The following is a 15,887-nucleotide window of genomic DNA, read 5'->3' on the forward strand; positions in this document are numbered from 1 at the left end:
GAAGTTCCACAGAGGTTATATTTTTGAGTGTGTATTTCTGCAAATAATGGTGCTGGGCGTGGAGGAGTCATTAGATAACACTCCTTGTGTTATAGAGATTGGACTGGAAAGAAGAAAATAAGGGGATAAAGAGTGTGGAATGAAGAGATTTTTTTTTTTTAACATAATGGTGGCCTGCAGGGCATTAAAAATACAAAGAGAAAGAAAGAAAAGCTGACTTACTTGACAGGGGCCTGCCTACAGGTTAAGAGGATGTGATGCGCCTGGACGCTGTGGGTCAGTGCAGGTCCCTTTCCTCCGCAGGAGGGTTGTGACCATCACTGCCAAGGCCAGTAGGGGAGCATCGGGTGCCTTGTGGGACAGGCACACTGTGCATGCCAGGCACCTGGAGTTGTTTAGGACTGGTGGTGAGAGATGAGATCCACAACTGCCAGTGAAGTTCCATAGGCCACTTTCCGCCTATCTTCCTACATATCCTTCATATAGCAATTTACTTTTTAAAATGCTGGGATGTTTTTAAATAAAAAAACTAAATGGTATCCTAATGAACAATGGCCAGTTGTAGGGGTTTAAATGAATTTGTGTGTGTGTGATGCTTTAATTTTTTAAAATATTTTCCCTCAGTTTCTCCAAGTGTTGCTTTGCCTTTTGTTTGTTGTTGCTTTGTCAGTAAGTGGACACTGTTAAAAGTTCCTAACAAGACAATCCATAGATTACCGTTGTCCCCCCCAAGTGCTTAGTCTTTGAGAGATGTGGCTCTCAGAATTGTAGGTTCTGTGGATAAGGTATCGGCTAAGCCAGCTGCTGAGTCAGAACTGAGATGCCTGAGTGTTAATAAATTAAACATAAGAATGGTGGGAGCTGTTGCTTAGCATGTGGTATAGCTACCTAAGAGTGGAGCCACTAAGGAAACTTTTTTGAGAATGTGGGCAAAGAACTAAATGTCTGTTCCTGGGTTCACTTTTAGGATGGATTACTTATTAATTTTTTGGCTACAGGATTATTTTGTGATGGTGACATTTATAGCTGTCCTGGTGTAAGTTGTGGATTGGCAAATAGGGGAGATGATTCAGTATTAAGTCATGAAAGAAAATAGATTTTTTTCATTGTTATTCAAATAGAGTGGAAGAAAAAGCATTATCTAAGGACATACATGCAGTCGAAAAACAGCATCATATGTAAACGTATCACGAAGTTATACTGAAAGAATAAGAACTGCAAAATGCCTCTAGGAATTCTTAGTGGGAATTAACAGGGCCGCGAAGAAAAATACTTCAGCCTTAACGTCTATATGTGTATGTACATATATAGTGTGAGGATGAGAGAAGTAAATTGTGAACTTGAATTTTTGATACAAGTGGGTAAATTCAGTCTCATAAAAATTACTGAGTCCAGTTGAGTTTAATTCACGATTAGAAAGCAAAAAAAGAAATTCTTTTTCAAAAGAATCTAAAACCATAAGGAAGAAATCTATTTTCCCAAATACAAGTGTAATTATGATGCTTGTTTTCTTTTGGTCTCAAATCAAATGTGACCATCACTTGAACAATTTCCTCTGTGGAAAGTGAGAATAGGTAATCAGAAATAGGTGCGCCTCTATAGGTCATCCTATACAAGGCATTTGCAAATTTAGCATTTCAGTGTGAGCCTTAGAAAACAAGTAAGTCTAGGTGGACTCTAGACCTTTATTGTATTCAAATATTTAATCGCACTGTATATGTAATTTTGTATAGACTCTAAGAGCTGTGATTGATCTAGAGTTTGAAACTTTTAGATTATACTTAGCTTGTTATTAAAACTCCAAAACAAAAGAGCTGGCATTTAATGTAATGAACACAAAACCTTGCCTGCCCTCCCTCTCCCTCCATCCCCACACTGGTTCCAGTTTACAATATTTTGTGGGACTCCGTCCCTTTGGTATAAATGTCACATGGCTATCCCTTCTCCGTGGTAGGAGGAAAACCTTGGCCCAGCTCCATTTGAAGAAGGAAGGTGGAAACTACAACCGGACCACTCATTTGCACAGAATAGGGTGAGTGAAGACTTCAGCTACACTTTTCAAACAGAAAGTGGTCAGGGGACTGGTATTTTAATGACATGCCATCTGTATTTGTTACAGCTGAAAATCAAATGGAAGTCTGGCTTCTTTCCTCCCTCAATTTCTCTCCTTTCATCTCCTCTCTAAAAACTAGTTGCCTCTCAAGGAAGCATTACCTTGAGGAGGAGTGCTTTCTTCTTCTTTTAAAAAATTGTTTTTCTTTTTAAAGCAGGAGTTGGCATCTGGATGCCTCACGCTGCCAGGTGTATCCCATGTAGAACTGTAGCTATTCTCTCTGATAACTGGAGAAATAACAAGCAAGAAGGAGCTAGACATTTGGAGTCATAAAGAGACAATACACTGTTATTATTTTAATTACACAAGGCTACTGATATGTATTATAATTGCAATATAATTTTTTTTAAGTTCATGGTATTTATGGAAAAATACCAAGTATGTCATTTTCAGGAGCCCTAAAGGTTACCAACAAGAGCAATGCTTAGGCATGTAAACCAGAAGAGAGGTAGCAATGATGATTACCATAGTTTTTGAAGTTCTATCTTAAAGTTAATTTAACTGGGAGATGAATGAATTAAGAAATTGAATATGTTCTTTAGTTAATCTGCATGATACTGTTCTTTTCATGATCACTTTGTATCATAAGAGATTTTTATTGAAAAATTTTCCTGCATAACTATATTATTTTTACATTGTGGAGTTTTTCAAAATATAATTTTACTGATAAGTTATCATTGCTTTGGGTCCATATCTGTATTTACTTAAAAATTGGTGGTTTAGATAAGTTGTATTGAATTTTATAAAAAGCAAAGTCAACAAAAGTGTTTTAAAAAATAACATATATCTAATTTATATGGATCAATCATGATTTACACTTAGATGTTACTAAGCTTCAATATATTATTATGGTTAGTCTAGGCTAAGACATCATTACCATAATACCATGAGCAAATAAATGGCTGATTTAGCAGATTGTCTTAAGGCAAAACTGTGTTAATCAATATGATTACCAGTATGGATTTAGTAGATTTTTAGATACAGAGTTTACACAGTGGCAAAACATGTTATTTAGAACCACCATTCATAATTTTTTAAATATATATTCATTATATTAGAATATTCAAATATTAAATTTATGGGTTAATTATAAAATATTAAATCAATATCTAAAAGGTATTGGAAGGTATTAGAAGTGTGGAATTGAATGTATACCCAGTTACATTGTTTACAATGTAAATATTCAATCCTTCAATCATTTTTGAGAGCCTTTTATATATGAGGCCCTACTCTCGAGAAGTTTACAGTCTAATGAAAGTGACAAGGTATAAACTCTTAAGTATTTCAGTCGGTGATAGCTATCATTAAGAAAGCTAAAGTAAGAGGGGAGAAGAGTGATGAGTAGGAACACTATTAGAAACCTCTGTTGGAAAACCTCTCTGATAAGGTCAGATATTTAAGCAAAGATCTAAATAAAGTGAGAGATTAGGACATGCAACTAACTTGGGAAGAGTATTTCAAGTTAACTTGATATAAGTGGTAGACTTCTCTTATTGATGAGGTACTATAAATATTTGTTTACTTAAAAAGTATTTACTGAGCACCTTCTACATCCTAAGGACTAGGCTCAGGAGAAGGATTCCATGGGTGGATAAGATACAGTACCTGTCATCAATATATTTGTGGAAAAACATATGAAGGTAATTATAAACAAAAATACTAATTACCATGATTAGGCTATGCACAGGGCTTTTGGCTACTATTTATACCTTTTACCTTAACTATTAAGAATGATATGACTACCATCTCTAATTAGTCATTGATGAAGACTTAAAGTAATTAATATGTTTATTTAATCAGAGATATTGGGTCAAATTCTGGCTCTAGTATTGTGTTAATCAAGATTTCTCCTGTTGCATTAATAGAAATCCAACTCTGGTTTAAACAAATGTAGATATTTATTGGCTTTTGCTACTGACAAGTCCAAGAATTGGCATAAACTTCAGCTACACCTGGATTCAGAAGGTGTCACATGATTGACTTTCCATCTCTCAACTCTGCTTTCCTCCATACTGGCATCACTGTGTTTGTGTAATGACAAAGAAGGCCCCTGGTACCCTAAATGCTTATGACTCATACACTATCATAAAAGCAGAGAGATCCGTTCTCTCTCAGCATCCATATCCATGGTCCTCGCATCTGGTCCTGCAAGGATCACATGATTACTCTTAGACCAATAACTATATCCATCCTGATTATCCATTCTGGTGACTCACCCACACTTGCTAGGCTGATTCAGGGGGAAAATCTGGGTCATATAAGTGACAGATCTACTAGAATCCTCTAGTGTGGAATGGACAGTAGGAAAATGGCTCTACCACCGGAAGAAAAGGAAAGAGTACTATGTTGGCAAAGGTAGAAATATTCTACTACAGATAGATTAATTCCTGTGACCTTGGTCAAATCGTATCACCTCCCTGAGTCCCAGTTTCATCATCTATAAAAGCATCAGCCTCACGGTGTCAAATTAGATGACGTAGTATGTGTAACAAGGTTAAGCACAAAGAAGTAAGTCCTTAATAAATAACCATACCATCATTATTACTAATGATAAAAAAAATGGTATGTGGCAAATTTCCAGTCGTGGAGACCAAAGTATCAGAGAAGGTGAAGGTTAGACTCCTCCCTGAAAATTGAACAAAGTGATAGAGCCAGCCAGACTCTGGATACATGTGCTCCACTGAGAGGTTCCAGAACATGGAAGCAGAACCTATCACCTTTAGTTACAAGGAGCCATTTAGTTGCATAATGTGGCTCAGAATGCAATTTACGCCTAAAAGATCGGAAAGCTGCCTTATTATTGCTACTTATCAAATATACTAAGAAAATGAACATTATTAGTGACTTAAAAAGAAGGCAGAGTCTCTCTGCGATGTTCAATTCAATTCCTATTCAATGAAGTCAATAATTTAAATTGTAACAATACACCTTTCTCTGCTAGGATGCTATGAAGTCAGTTTCATTTTGAATGAAATAAAAATATGGCGTTCTTATGTTTCCTAAACTGGCTCTTGGACAGATAGGACCGCTCACCACTGCTCTAAACCAGGGGTTGCAAACCATGGCCCCTGGACCAAATCTGACCCTCTTTCTATTTTCGTATGGGACCCAAACTAAGAATGAGTTTACATTTCAACTGGCCCATTTCAGAAAAAGTTTGCTGACCTCGGTTTTAAGGCAATATCTTTTCTCTGAGAACTTTGTTCCCTTTCCTAGTTACTATCCAGATCTCGGTGAGCAGAACAGTGTATATCTCCTGTGCAGTTTCAGGCAGTTGACACAAAAGGATGTCTGAGTGGGAAAGAGATTTTTCCCCTAGGTGTATTTTCTGCATGTTTCATTTATTTTGCCACTTAGTTTGTTTCTTCCTCAATGCCTTTAAGGAATTTTAAGAGATGCATCTGCTCTCTCCTAGCATCTGAAGATGAGCATCTCTACCAGAGCTTCTGACTCTGAATCACATCGTTTGATTCTCTGCTCTGTACCACTGTTCATGTGCACTAACACATTTTGCCACATGACTGACTCTAGACTTCCTCAAGTCTACACACTAGGTCCCCTTTACTTGCATACATTTTTCAGACAAGCTGCTTATCACTCAGCAAACCTTCCCGGAAACATATCACAACAGGTCAGGATAAGTAAAGAGGCAGAGCCGCTGTGTTTTTTGGGGTCTTCCAAGAAGCAAACACAGAATTTTGATTGCAGGGAAAGTAGAAGGGGTTTAGGAAAGCTGTCAAGTTATAATGCAGGTTTAGCCCCTGTGAAAGAGAGAGGGAAGGAAGAAAGTTTGGGCAAGAAAAGTCATAGAGTACAGTATTGTTCTAAGAAAGTTTAGGCAAGGTCTATGCACAGTTTCTGGGTCAAAGGCTCCTTTCTGTCAGAGGAGTTTGCACCTCTCAAAAATGAGCCCTGCTTAGTACCCCTGCGGCACTCAGTCACTGCCTGGAAGCAGCCCGTGGGTGGCTTGGGCACAGACAGCACAGGGGTGGAGTCAGAGGACAGCAGCTGGTCCCTTGGTCACTTATGCTCCTGTGGTTGGAGTTTTGCAAGGTTCATTCCCATGTCTGCCACAGCCAACACTGGATGGTAAAGAAAAACAGGGCATGCTGCTAAGGACCAGGAAGAAAACAGGTCTAGGTCTAGAAAAAGGGAAGGGAACTGCAAGACAATATGTCTCTCATCTAATGCTACCTAGGATTGATTCTACCTGAAGAACTGGCTGCTTGGAAAGGAAGAATGGAGACACATAGCCCTGGCCACTCACAGAGTTGGGATAGCCATGCAAGGCAGCCAGTGGGAGTCTGGCATGAACTGAAGAAGTCTGGCTGACACATGTGTAGAAGAGACTCCGCCTTTCCATCCTGTAGCTAGAGTATAGGACTAGTGAGCAATCCATTGCCTGTGTATTGATGTCTGGGATTGACTTGCAATTTTCTTCTCATGGATTTTTTCATTTATAACTTGTCTCCAAGCCATCTGTTTGAGATACTGCTGTTCAAATAATTTGTTTCAATGGCCACCACACAAAGGAGAGGAGGACAAACATGGCTGAGCTGCAGCTTGGGGTGGGGGCCCTTTTTCTACAATGGCCAGCAGGCACATGGTACCTGTCAATTTCCAGATTTGGTCAAGACTGTTGAAGGATGATATCTAGTCTTATTAAAGAGAATGTCCTTCAATGAGCTAGTCCTTCAATATGTTCAGTCTCCGTTAACATGTTAATTAAGCGAAGAAAGGTGAGAGGAGTGCTTTCTTAAGAAGGGTGATATACATGAGATTCTGAACTTCACCATTTTTCATTTTAAACATTTCTAAGGATGCTTGACACTGACCTGGACTTTTCACTGTAGAATGGAAATATCTGATATTCTCTCAGCTTTGGCTTTCTTTGTGTATGTGTGCATGTGTGTGTGTGTGTGTGTGTGTGTATGTGTGTGTATGTGTGTGTGTGATTAGATACTGTGTCCCCCAAGAGATAAGCAATTTAGCTGATGTGCCCACTGTTTATTTGAAACCAACTTAATACGTAATAAAGGTGAAGAGTATTTCCTTTTTCAGCGTTCTTTCATCTATTTTGCAAAGGCTAAGGAGTGGTGACCATATACAAACAATGCTCTTTAGTTTTCTGTAACTCTTTTAAAACTATGAAGATAAAGCGAGCTCTCTCTCCTTTTCATTTCCTGACTTCTTTCCACTTCTGTAGGCTCATCTAAGGGATATACATTCTCCCAGTTTTCTGATGAAGTATTGTGGGGCTTTCCTTTTGTGTGTGTGTAGTGGAGTAGCAATGTGGATTTATTAAGAAATGAATGAGAAAAGAGAAGATAAGCTCTGCTAATTCAAAGGCGATGGATACTTTTTCTTTCCCAGAAATTTCTTATCCTTTTGGAGGCCAGGAACTGTATCTCTCAGTAGGATACGTGATATACAGATGATCTCACTTTCACTTCTTTTTCCCCTCTCCTTATGTCTTTTGATATGTGGAGATGGTTTTCGAATCATTTTTCAACTGCTTTCTTCTAGAAGAATATATCTTCTGTTTACTGACATTCCTATCCATTAGAGTCAAAGAACAAGCTTCTCGCTTTGTGCTTCTTTCAAGAGTGAGAGACATTGATTCTTTAAAAAGAACTTTTAAGATATAATTTCTTAGGGAAAGAACCCAACTTTTAAAATAGTTGCTCTTCCATTTTAGTTTTAGGACAATAAGACTGTAAGTGTCTATGTTTCTATGTTGCTAACATCAGTGATTGTAGAAAATATTTTTATTATCTAATTTAATATTAGAATTATTTTAATATCCAACACACATGATGTTTGAGGTTATTTGTGCCAGCATGCTGGTTAGAATGGAAAATTCCAGTTCTAACTAGTGATAACTTTTATGAGAGAAGAAAATTCCAAAGCTCACATAAGAAATAATTTCAGATAGTCCTCTCTCATATTACATATGACTTCTGTCATGGCAAAAATGTACGAACCAATGATGAAATAATATTAATAAATTTTTATTTGTGTTAATTTCTTAAACTGCTTCTTTATATTTTCACAATATAATTGTCTTTATCATAAACATTAGGAAATCTATATTAATTATTTATAATATGCATTGGCACATAACATTCATGCAATAAATAGATCTTTTCAGTTTAAACATGACTCTGTTGATTTGGGAGGTTTTTTAAAAAAAATTAAACTATTCATGTTAATTTTACTTTTTTTGGTCTTTCTTAGTTTTAGTTTTGGTGTGCTGTTTTATACTGGTAGTACTGGTTAAGAATTTAAGTAAAAGAACTTATAGGAGGCCAGGAACCTGGACACAAAAGAGGCAGCTTGGGAGAGATACAGGTACTGCTGGGGTTGCCATGTGCTGTCCCGGTTTCTTTTGCTTTCTGTCATCATATGCTATTTTCATCTTTGCCTTTTATCAAGGGAATTAGGAGACGTGATAAAGAAATAAGATCGTTTGCTAAGACAAACATCATCTTTTCTTTCTGGTTTTGGAACTGAGTGAAAAGATCAGTTTTAAAATATTATGATCCTATTTTGAAATACAACATACCTCTATTTTTGTAACTGCAGACAAAGACCTGCTAACAATGCTTGCCTTTGTGGAGCAAGTTCTTGGAGAATTTTCACTTATTATTTTAGTCATTACAATCTTTTTAACCAAGTTCATTTATGACTTCGATAATCTGAAAGCATCAAGGAGTTTATGGGTGGCAGAGTAGTTGAAATTTATTTTGAAAGCAAAATCTTTGTTCTTTTAACTTTAACCTGAACTACTGTGACAAAAATGACTCTAGATTCTGTTACAAATAAACTAAAAGTTATATAATTCAGATTTACTTATAAATAAAGTTTTATATTTCTATTTACTTATAAATAGAGTAGGAATATAATTTATCCTTTAAGCCAGGACACTTCTAAAAGTGAAAGAGTTTCTTAATTAATAATTACTATAAGTGACAGGACTTGATTGGGACTGTTCCAGGTAAACCAGGACATATAGAAATGGTTCTACTAATCAACTAAAAATAACAGATTAATGAAATAGATATAGGAGCACTTATTAAGGAATCTGTTATGATTTGAATATGGTTTAATAAGGAGTCATTCTGGTGTTTAATAAAAATAACATTTTAGGTTCCATGTTAATATTTGAAGATGATGGATGAGACCTGTGTTACGAGGCTAGTTAGAGGAATTCAGAATCCAGTATCATAAGGGTGAGCCCATTTCTGTTGTCTCCAAAAAGGTTCCCAGCTGAGGTTCCCAAAGGGACTCATTAGAAGGCCGTTTCTACTACATCACCACGGACCTTATGTTAGCGCTAAGAGGGGGGCTCCAAGGCGGTCCTGGGTAGAATCTTCCTCCTAGGAATGTGATTTCAGTTTACATGCTCTATGCTCTATGCTATTTCTCTATCAAAAGTTTGCTGAGGTAGTTCATCTGGGCAGAAATTATTCACAGTCCATTAAAACAGAGGAAGAGAGATAAAAAAGTGATTGAAGTGAGGGTGAAGTTTAACTAAATTCTGAGATAACTTTTAAAGAAAAAGATAATATATTGTATTCGAAAAGACATCTCTTACTCATTATTCCTTGCTGTTAAGTAGTTCTACTTATCATGTATTAAAAGAGACAAGGCAATTTCCCACTGAATGTGGTAAAAATCAAAAGGCTATAAAAAGAAAATAGTTTAGTGCTAAGGCACCCTATTGGGTTTGCTTATGTGTTTGTATAATCTGTCTACAATATCATTTCTCAAACAATAGCCCACTGCGTCAGATATATGGAAACCATTCTCAGCTTAAAAGACATATTTTTAAGATGGTGAATGCGATTTTCTATCTGGCCAACTGCTGGGATCTGATTGGTCATTACCGCATCGCAGGGGAAGCTTCAAGAGATAATCAGGGGAGTTATCAGCTATGACTTTTATTGCTGCTGCACAGAAAACTTAACAATAAAGAAAACTGTAAATTCAGGATTTATTCTTTGTAAGGGTGTGCCTCATGCTTGGAAGATTAATGAAGAATTCCTGGTCCATTGTTTATTAAAGATACCACCATTCTATAGCATTTTAATTGTAAATCCACTCTTTGACATCCTAACTAATGGTTCTTGCTAAATTAATAAAAGCAACATATTAAGTTTAAATCCCAGATAAGGTAAAGATTGCTGTTTTAATATCCCATCCATATCCTTTATCTTTCTACAGGGGCTTTCAGGCCAGTAGTTTTAATAACATGCATGAATGAAGATGCTCTTTTTTAACTCAAATGGTGGCGAAGAGTTTTTCCTTTATATTAGCAGGCAATCAATTCCAATAGCTTTTTAATGCTTTCTTAAAGAATCAATTTTAAAGCAGACGCTCTTCAGGGGACCCTCTTAAACTTCTTCACAGCCGGTCTCCTAATTTTCTATTACAATGCAATCTAAAGCAGCTACAAAAATAATGCAGATAATGTTTGCTGGGTAATGATTTCCAATTTCCCCATTCCATGTACCCTGTTATTAGGAGGATCATCCTGGTTGTGTAAATTAATTTTCAATTCACTTCAGGGGGACATTACAATGATTTATTCAGCACCGGTGTTGAAGAAAGTGTTGGGAGGATTTTAGCAATCTGAGAAACAAAATCAATTTGTTCTGATTATCACCATGTTAAAGGGAAAAAAGAGGAGAAACAAAAAAGTCACTAGGATGTGTGTCTTGACTGTTGCAAGCACACTGGAACCATAATTTGATGCTGGCTTGTGACTTTGTAATACAGGAATTCAGCAAAAGAACAGTGTTTGGTGATTCATCTCAAATTGGAGATCAAGTAGTAAAATAGTCAGGAATATTCCTCCATTTGATATTTCAGATAAATGCCTTTAAGGCAAGATAGCCATTCATTCATAGTTCCTTGGAAGAAAGAAGTACCATACTAGTTTACAGTCAAGGAGGAATAGTTTTCCTAAGCACAGTGTAATTAGTTTGGAACAAAACTTTAAAATAGGAACTATCAAAGCAATGTCTCATAACTAAGAGATACAACTTTTTTACTTATAATTTATCTCATACAAATCTTTCCAGGATTATTAATGAACTACGGTCCTTATAATGTTGAAAAAAAAAAGTCACCGTTTGTAAAGGTTTTACTGACCTTTTACTTTAATGGACTGTTTGTGTGGGTCACTGGAGTCAAATTTCACTGTGTCCAGGTGTGAATGCAAATTGGCGCCCCCTTCACTTCACCAGATCTCTCATCTTCAGTCAACAGATGCTGTGCCATGCATTGTACTGGGAGCTAGAGAGTTGCTGAGAAATAGAAGTACACTGTTGTAAACATAGAATTGTAAGCTGTGACACAACCTTGAAGGACAGACTCATGGTACGATAAGAACATATAATATTTTAAATAATTTTAGTTTAATAATTTAAAGAATCAATTTAAAATTTAACCAGATCAGAAAGGCTGAGGGGTGGTTTCTCCAGGAAGCAATTGTTGGAGTTGTTGAAATCTGACCTGAAGGATAAGGTAAATGGACCAGGGAAAGAGGGGAGGGAAAACTGTTCTAGGACAAAAGACAGAATCAGATTTGTGTTTTGAAAAGAATATTCTCACTGCATTGTGGGAAACATATGAGAGGAATTTCACAGAATGGATGTGAGAATTCATAAGCCTGTTGCCACAGTCCAGAGAGGGAGAAAGCATGTCAGGGTGGATGTATTGTCTTTTCAAACCTCTGCTCTTTGGTGGGGGGCCAGGTTGGGTGTTTCTTGACTTCATTATAGCGGATGATGAAGGCACAAATCTGTGTGGGCTAAAGTGAAGTAGGCTTAGTTGGATTTCTGAAACTAGATGCTTTCAGAAAAAAAAGATGGTGTAGATCAGCAGGAATGGATTTAGGATTTTGACTGAGCAGTAGAGGGTCATAGGAAGGTCTAGAAGCGTGAGGCTAACTTATGAAGCTAAATCTGTGTGTGTGTGTGTGTGTGTGTGTGTGTATGTGTTAAGTTCACATACAATATCTGGGGACACTATTGGGAAATCTTCTTGTTTTAGTAGGACATTTTTATTAATAACACATAAATGTACTACCTTGACCTGGTTCTATTTCCATGTCAGAGTCCAGTTTGTCTCTCTAGTAAAAATGGTCTGGGGAAGTGAATCAGCATGTATAGTCAATGCTCAGCCTTATGTGTGTACAAAGTCTGACTCTGTCACTTACATGCTCTAGGGCTTGGGAAGCTATCTAACTCCTGAGTGTCAGTTTCCTCATCTGTATGCTGAGGGCACTCAGCATCTCCTCAGATGAGCTTACGAGGAGTAGGTGAGATGATTGGTGCCTGTGAAGCTCCAAACAGAACCATTAAGCTGGCAGTGGTGTTGGTTCAGAGTTACAGTTCTAAAAGTGTCAGTTTAGGCTGAGCAAGTTTAAATGACAGTCGCATACTGCCACTCAGAATGGAGGGGTCACAGGGATCCAGGAACCTTGGCAGTGGCAAAGCACGTTTCCTGAAGTTCTACAATAAGGAATCCTGTATTCCTGTTGAAGAGCTGAGTGGCACCAGAATCCCCTGGTCAATATGGAGTTCTATGGCAGGAGTCACTTGGACTGGAGCTGGGATTCCTGCTCCCTTTATAACAGCTCAGTGCAGGAAAATGTTACGAGTCCTGCCTTCAGTGTGCATGGGGGCCCTGCGCCTCACCTGACCAGACCTCTCCAACAGTACTGCCTGTAGAGCGTCAAGAGAACATGGATACCTGAGGTCTCGCTACTGGAATCTGGGACCCTGCACACTGTTCTCACTTTTATGAGCTGGGCAGGGGCCAGAGCCATAGGGATCTTGAACAAGTCCTCTCTCCTCCATTTTCAAATGTATTTAGACCTGCCAATGTTTCTGTCATTGGATTAATACTGAAGTCAATGACCTCAAAGAAGCCTAAGCACAGACACTTTACTTGTTATGCACAGAAATGCAGGCTTTTACATCATCCCTTTTAGTCTTTTTCAGTCATAAAACACAGATAGGAATTGGTTAGGCTATGAGATTGAAACATGAGCTCAACGGAAATAAATGGGAATTCAAGATTCTTCCTTTAGCGTGACTATAACATTATGCACTCTCAATAATGCAAACATAAATGAAGACTTAATGTATGTGTGTGTGTCTACTAAGTTGGGCTGTTCAGAGAAAAGAGGAAGGTATTTTTAGTGCTTTAAATTTTTATAAATGTTAAATGCTGTTGTGGCAGGTAGAACAACTGTATATTTGAAAACTGCATTTATGAGAGTTAGTGGTATAGATTTTTTAAATGTCAGCAATTTCCCCCCATGCATTCCAAAATCCATTATCAAGCTTGTCAAAAGAGAAGAACCTATCATGATGTCAAAGGACATGCAAACTGCATTTATTAATCTCAATTCTTTTTGAGCTTCTGACAGTTTGAGTTAGAAGCAATCATATCTAAATATTCTGTGTGTGGGGGAGACATTACCTCCATTTACCTAATCTTTCAAAACTACATAAAAGTGAAATCTGTCTGCTGGTTTATTAATGCATCATGAGAAAATGGGTATGTGAGTTGTCACCAAATTTGTAGGGTATTTGGAATGGTCTGATGTAAAAAAGTGGGGCAGCATCTACAAAATTCACCTATGGGGCCCTTGAAGACCACCTCAAGGAGAGAGAGAATGAGGATAGATATTTTTCAGTAACTATGAAAGAAAAAAGGGGGTTCATCCAACTTTTACAGTAGGCTATGACATATTTGAAATTCCTTTTTGAGGTGAACTGGAGACACCTCAGGTAAAGAGAAATTCAACTTCAGAGGTTGAAAACAGAGTTAAATCAAGGTCCACTTGCTGTTAATTGGAAAAGAACTCTTCTACATTGAAGACACATTGGATGGTGAAAACAATCAGTGGTTTTAACAAATAACATGACAGATGCTTAGGATTTCAGGCATTGGTTTGCATTTCAGCTATTTCTCACATGGGCAACTTTGTTTCTTAATCAAGGGGGAACTGTAGAATTGTAGCAAGAATTTAAAAAATACATATATTTTTCTTAAATCACGGTTGGTGAATTTCCTAAGAAAAGTTGAGGAGCTCAGCTAACAGGAAATATAAAAATCTCTTACAAATGAGTTAGCAAATAATCAGAAACAAGAACTGAAATAAATCTAAAATAAATGTTTAATAAAAAAGAAGCTAATATTAAGTGAGGGGGGGAGAGGTAGAAATGAAGCAATACAGAGTATAAGAGCAAGCCCCTTTCTCCTCTTTTTTTCTTCTTTCTTTTCTTAAGTTTCTCTTTATATTCCAATATTTTCCAAATTGCATGTATAAATGAGACAGTGGAGGATAAAATTCAGAATAAAAATCTATCAAAAGTAGTCATTAGATGTATCTGAAACTGGCATGAGTAAGTTATTTTGAATATGTTATAAATTTACTTCTGAACTTCGATAAAACAAGAGCAAAATCTGAGATTGTGATTCACATTGTCTCAAAAAAGTGAACTTTACCCTGACACTGCATACTAGAAGGTTTTTTTGTGTGAAGTCAAATAATAACAAATACAACAATAAGAATTAAAACGTTATTCAGCACCATTATATGCAAGACAATATTGTAAGCTATATTTAGTTTATATCTAACTCTCACAATAATCCTCTGACATAGGTAATATTATTGTTCCCATTTTAGAATTGGGAAAACTGCAGCACAGAGAGATTAAGCAACTTGTTCAAACTCACCCAGTTAATAAACGGGGGAACCAAGATTTGAGCAAAAGCTATCTGGCTTCAGAGTCAATGTTCTTAACTATTACACTATACTGTCTACAAATACACCTAACATGTATACATGTAAGTGTGTGTGTGTGTATCTATACATGGTTACATAGATACAGCCACATGTATATGAAGTACTTAGTAAATCAATAATTTTGTATTCTGTTGTTAACTCAAGTTTCCACGTCCCATTTCTAAGGTCACTTCTGTACTGCAGAGTAGTGGGGAATTATATTTTCCAGAATCCCTTGTTCCTTGTTGCTTCAGCTTAGAGTTTGCCAATGAGAGGCGCTGGGTGAGTCAGAGGGTAGAGTAGAAGAAGCCAGTTTCCTGCAGAGGCAGTTGCAGCCAGATGCATGAACAGAACTGAAATGTCATGGAGGCTTCCCAACAAGTTCTTGAGAAGCACCTCCTTTCCTGTTATAGGCTGAAATAGCTGATGGACGCTTTCCAGAGATTTTTGAGAAATGTAGAAGCTTCTGTGAGCTATTAAGAACCACCTGCCTTTGACCTTTTGACTTGGAAATTTCAGACTTTTTAAAGCCTCAAATGCCTGTATTAAATATGTCTAGAATGCAAAGAGTGGCTGTTGTCTTCCTGCCCATGGCCTTCATAGTAATATAAAACAGTAGTATAGTCCAGCACAGTGGTTAAGACCATTGGCTGTTAAGTCAGACATATTTAGCGTAAACTTTCAATTCTACTACTAACTGGCAAAGTTACTCAATATATCTAAATCTTAACTTGCTCCTTTGTAAGATATAGATAATAGTAGTATCTTTGCTAGTAGTACCTTAATAATAGTATCTCTTTTAGGTAGTTATGAATATTAAATAAATGTAAGACACAGCACAGTAGCAGACTACAGCAATAGTTACTGTGATTTACTACAGTTTAGCTTAGAAATATTGTTCAAAATCTCTTATATCATCTTTTCTATAAATCTGTGAATTTAACATTAAATTTTAACTCTACAAGT

The 15,887-nt window shown here is 36.9% G+C and overlaps 1 long non-coding RNA gene across 1 annotated transcript in view; it reads right to left on the minus strand.

Annotated features, from left to right (window-relative positions):
• Positions 1–15,887, minus strand: part of LOC140697863 (uncharacterized) — a 52,816-nt gene that overhangs the window by 8,454 nt on the left and 28,475 nt on the right. Inside the window, exon 2 of the long non-coding RNA XR_012075238.1 lies at positions 11,270–11,424. This is a non-coding gene — a long non-coding RNA (uncharacterized lncRNA). The remainder of the gene's footprint in view (positions 1–11,269; positions 11,425–15,887) is intronic.

The sequence above is a fragment of the Vicugna pacos genome, chromosome 8 (genome assembly GCF_048564905.1).
Source record: "Vicugna pacos chromosome 8, VicPac4, whole genome shotgun sequence".
NCBI lineage: Eukaryota > Metazoa > Chordata > Mammalia > Artiodactyla > Camelidae > Vicugna > Vicugna pacos.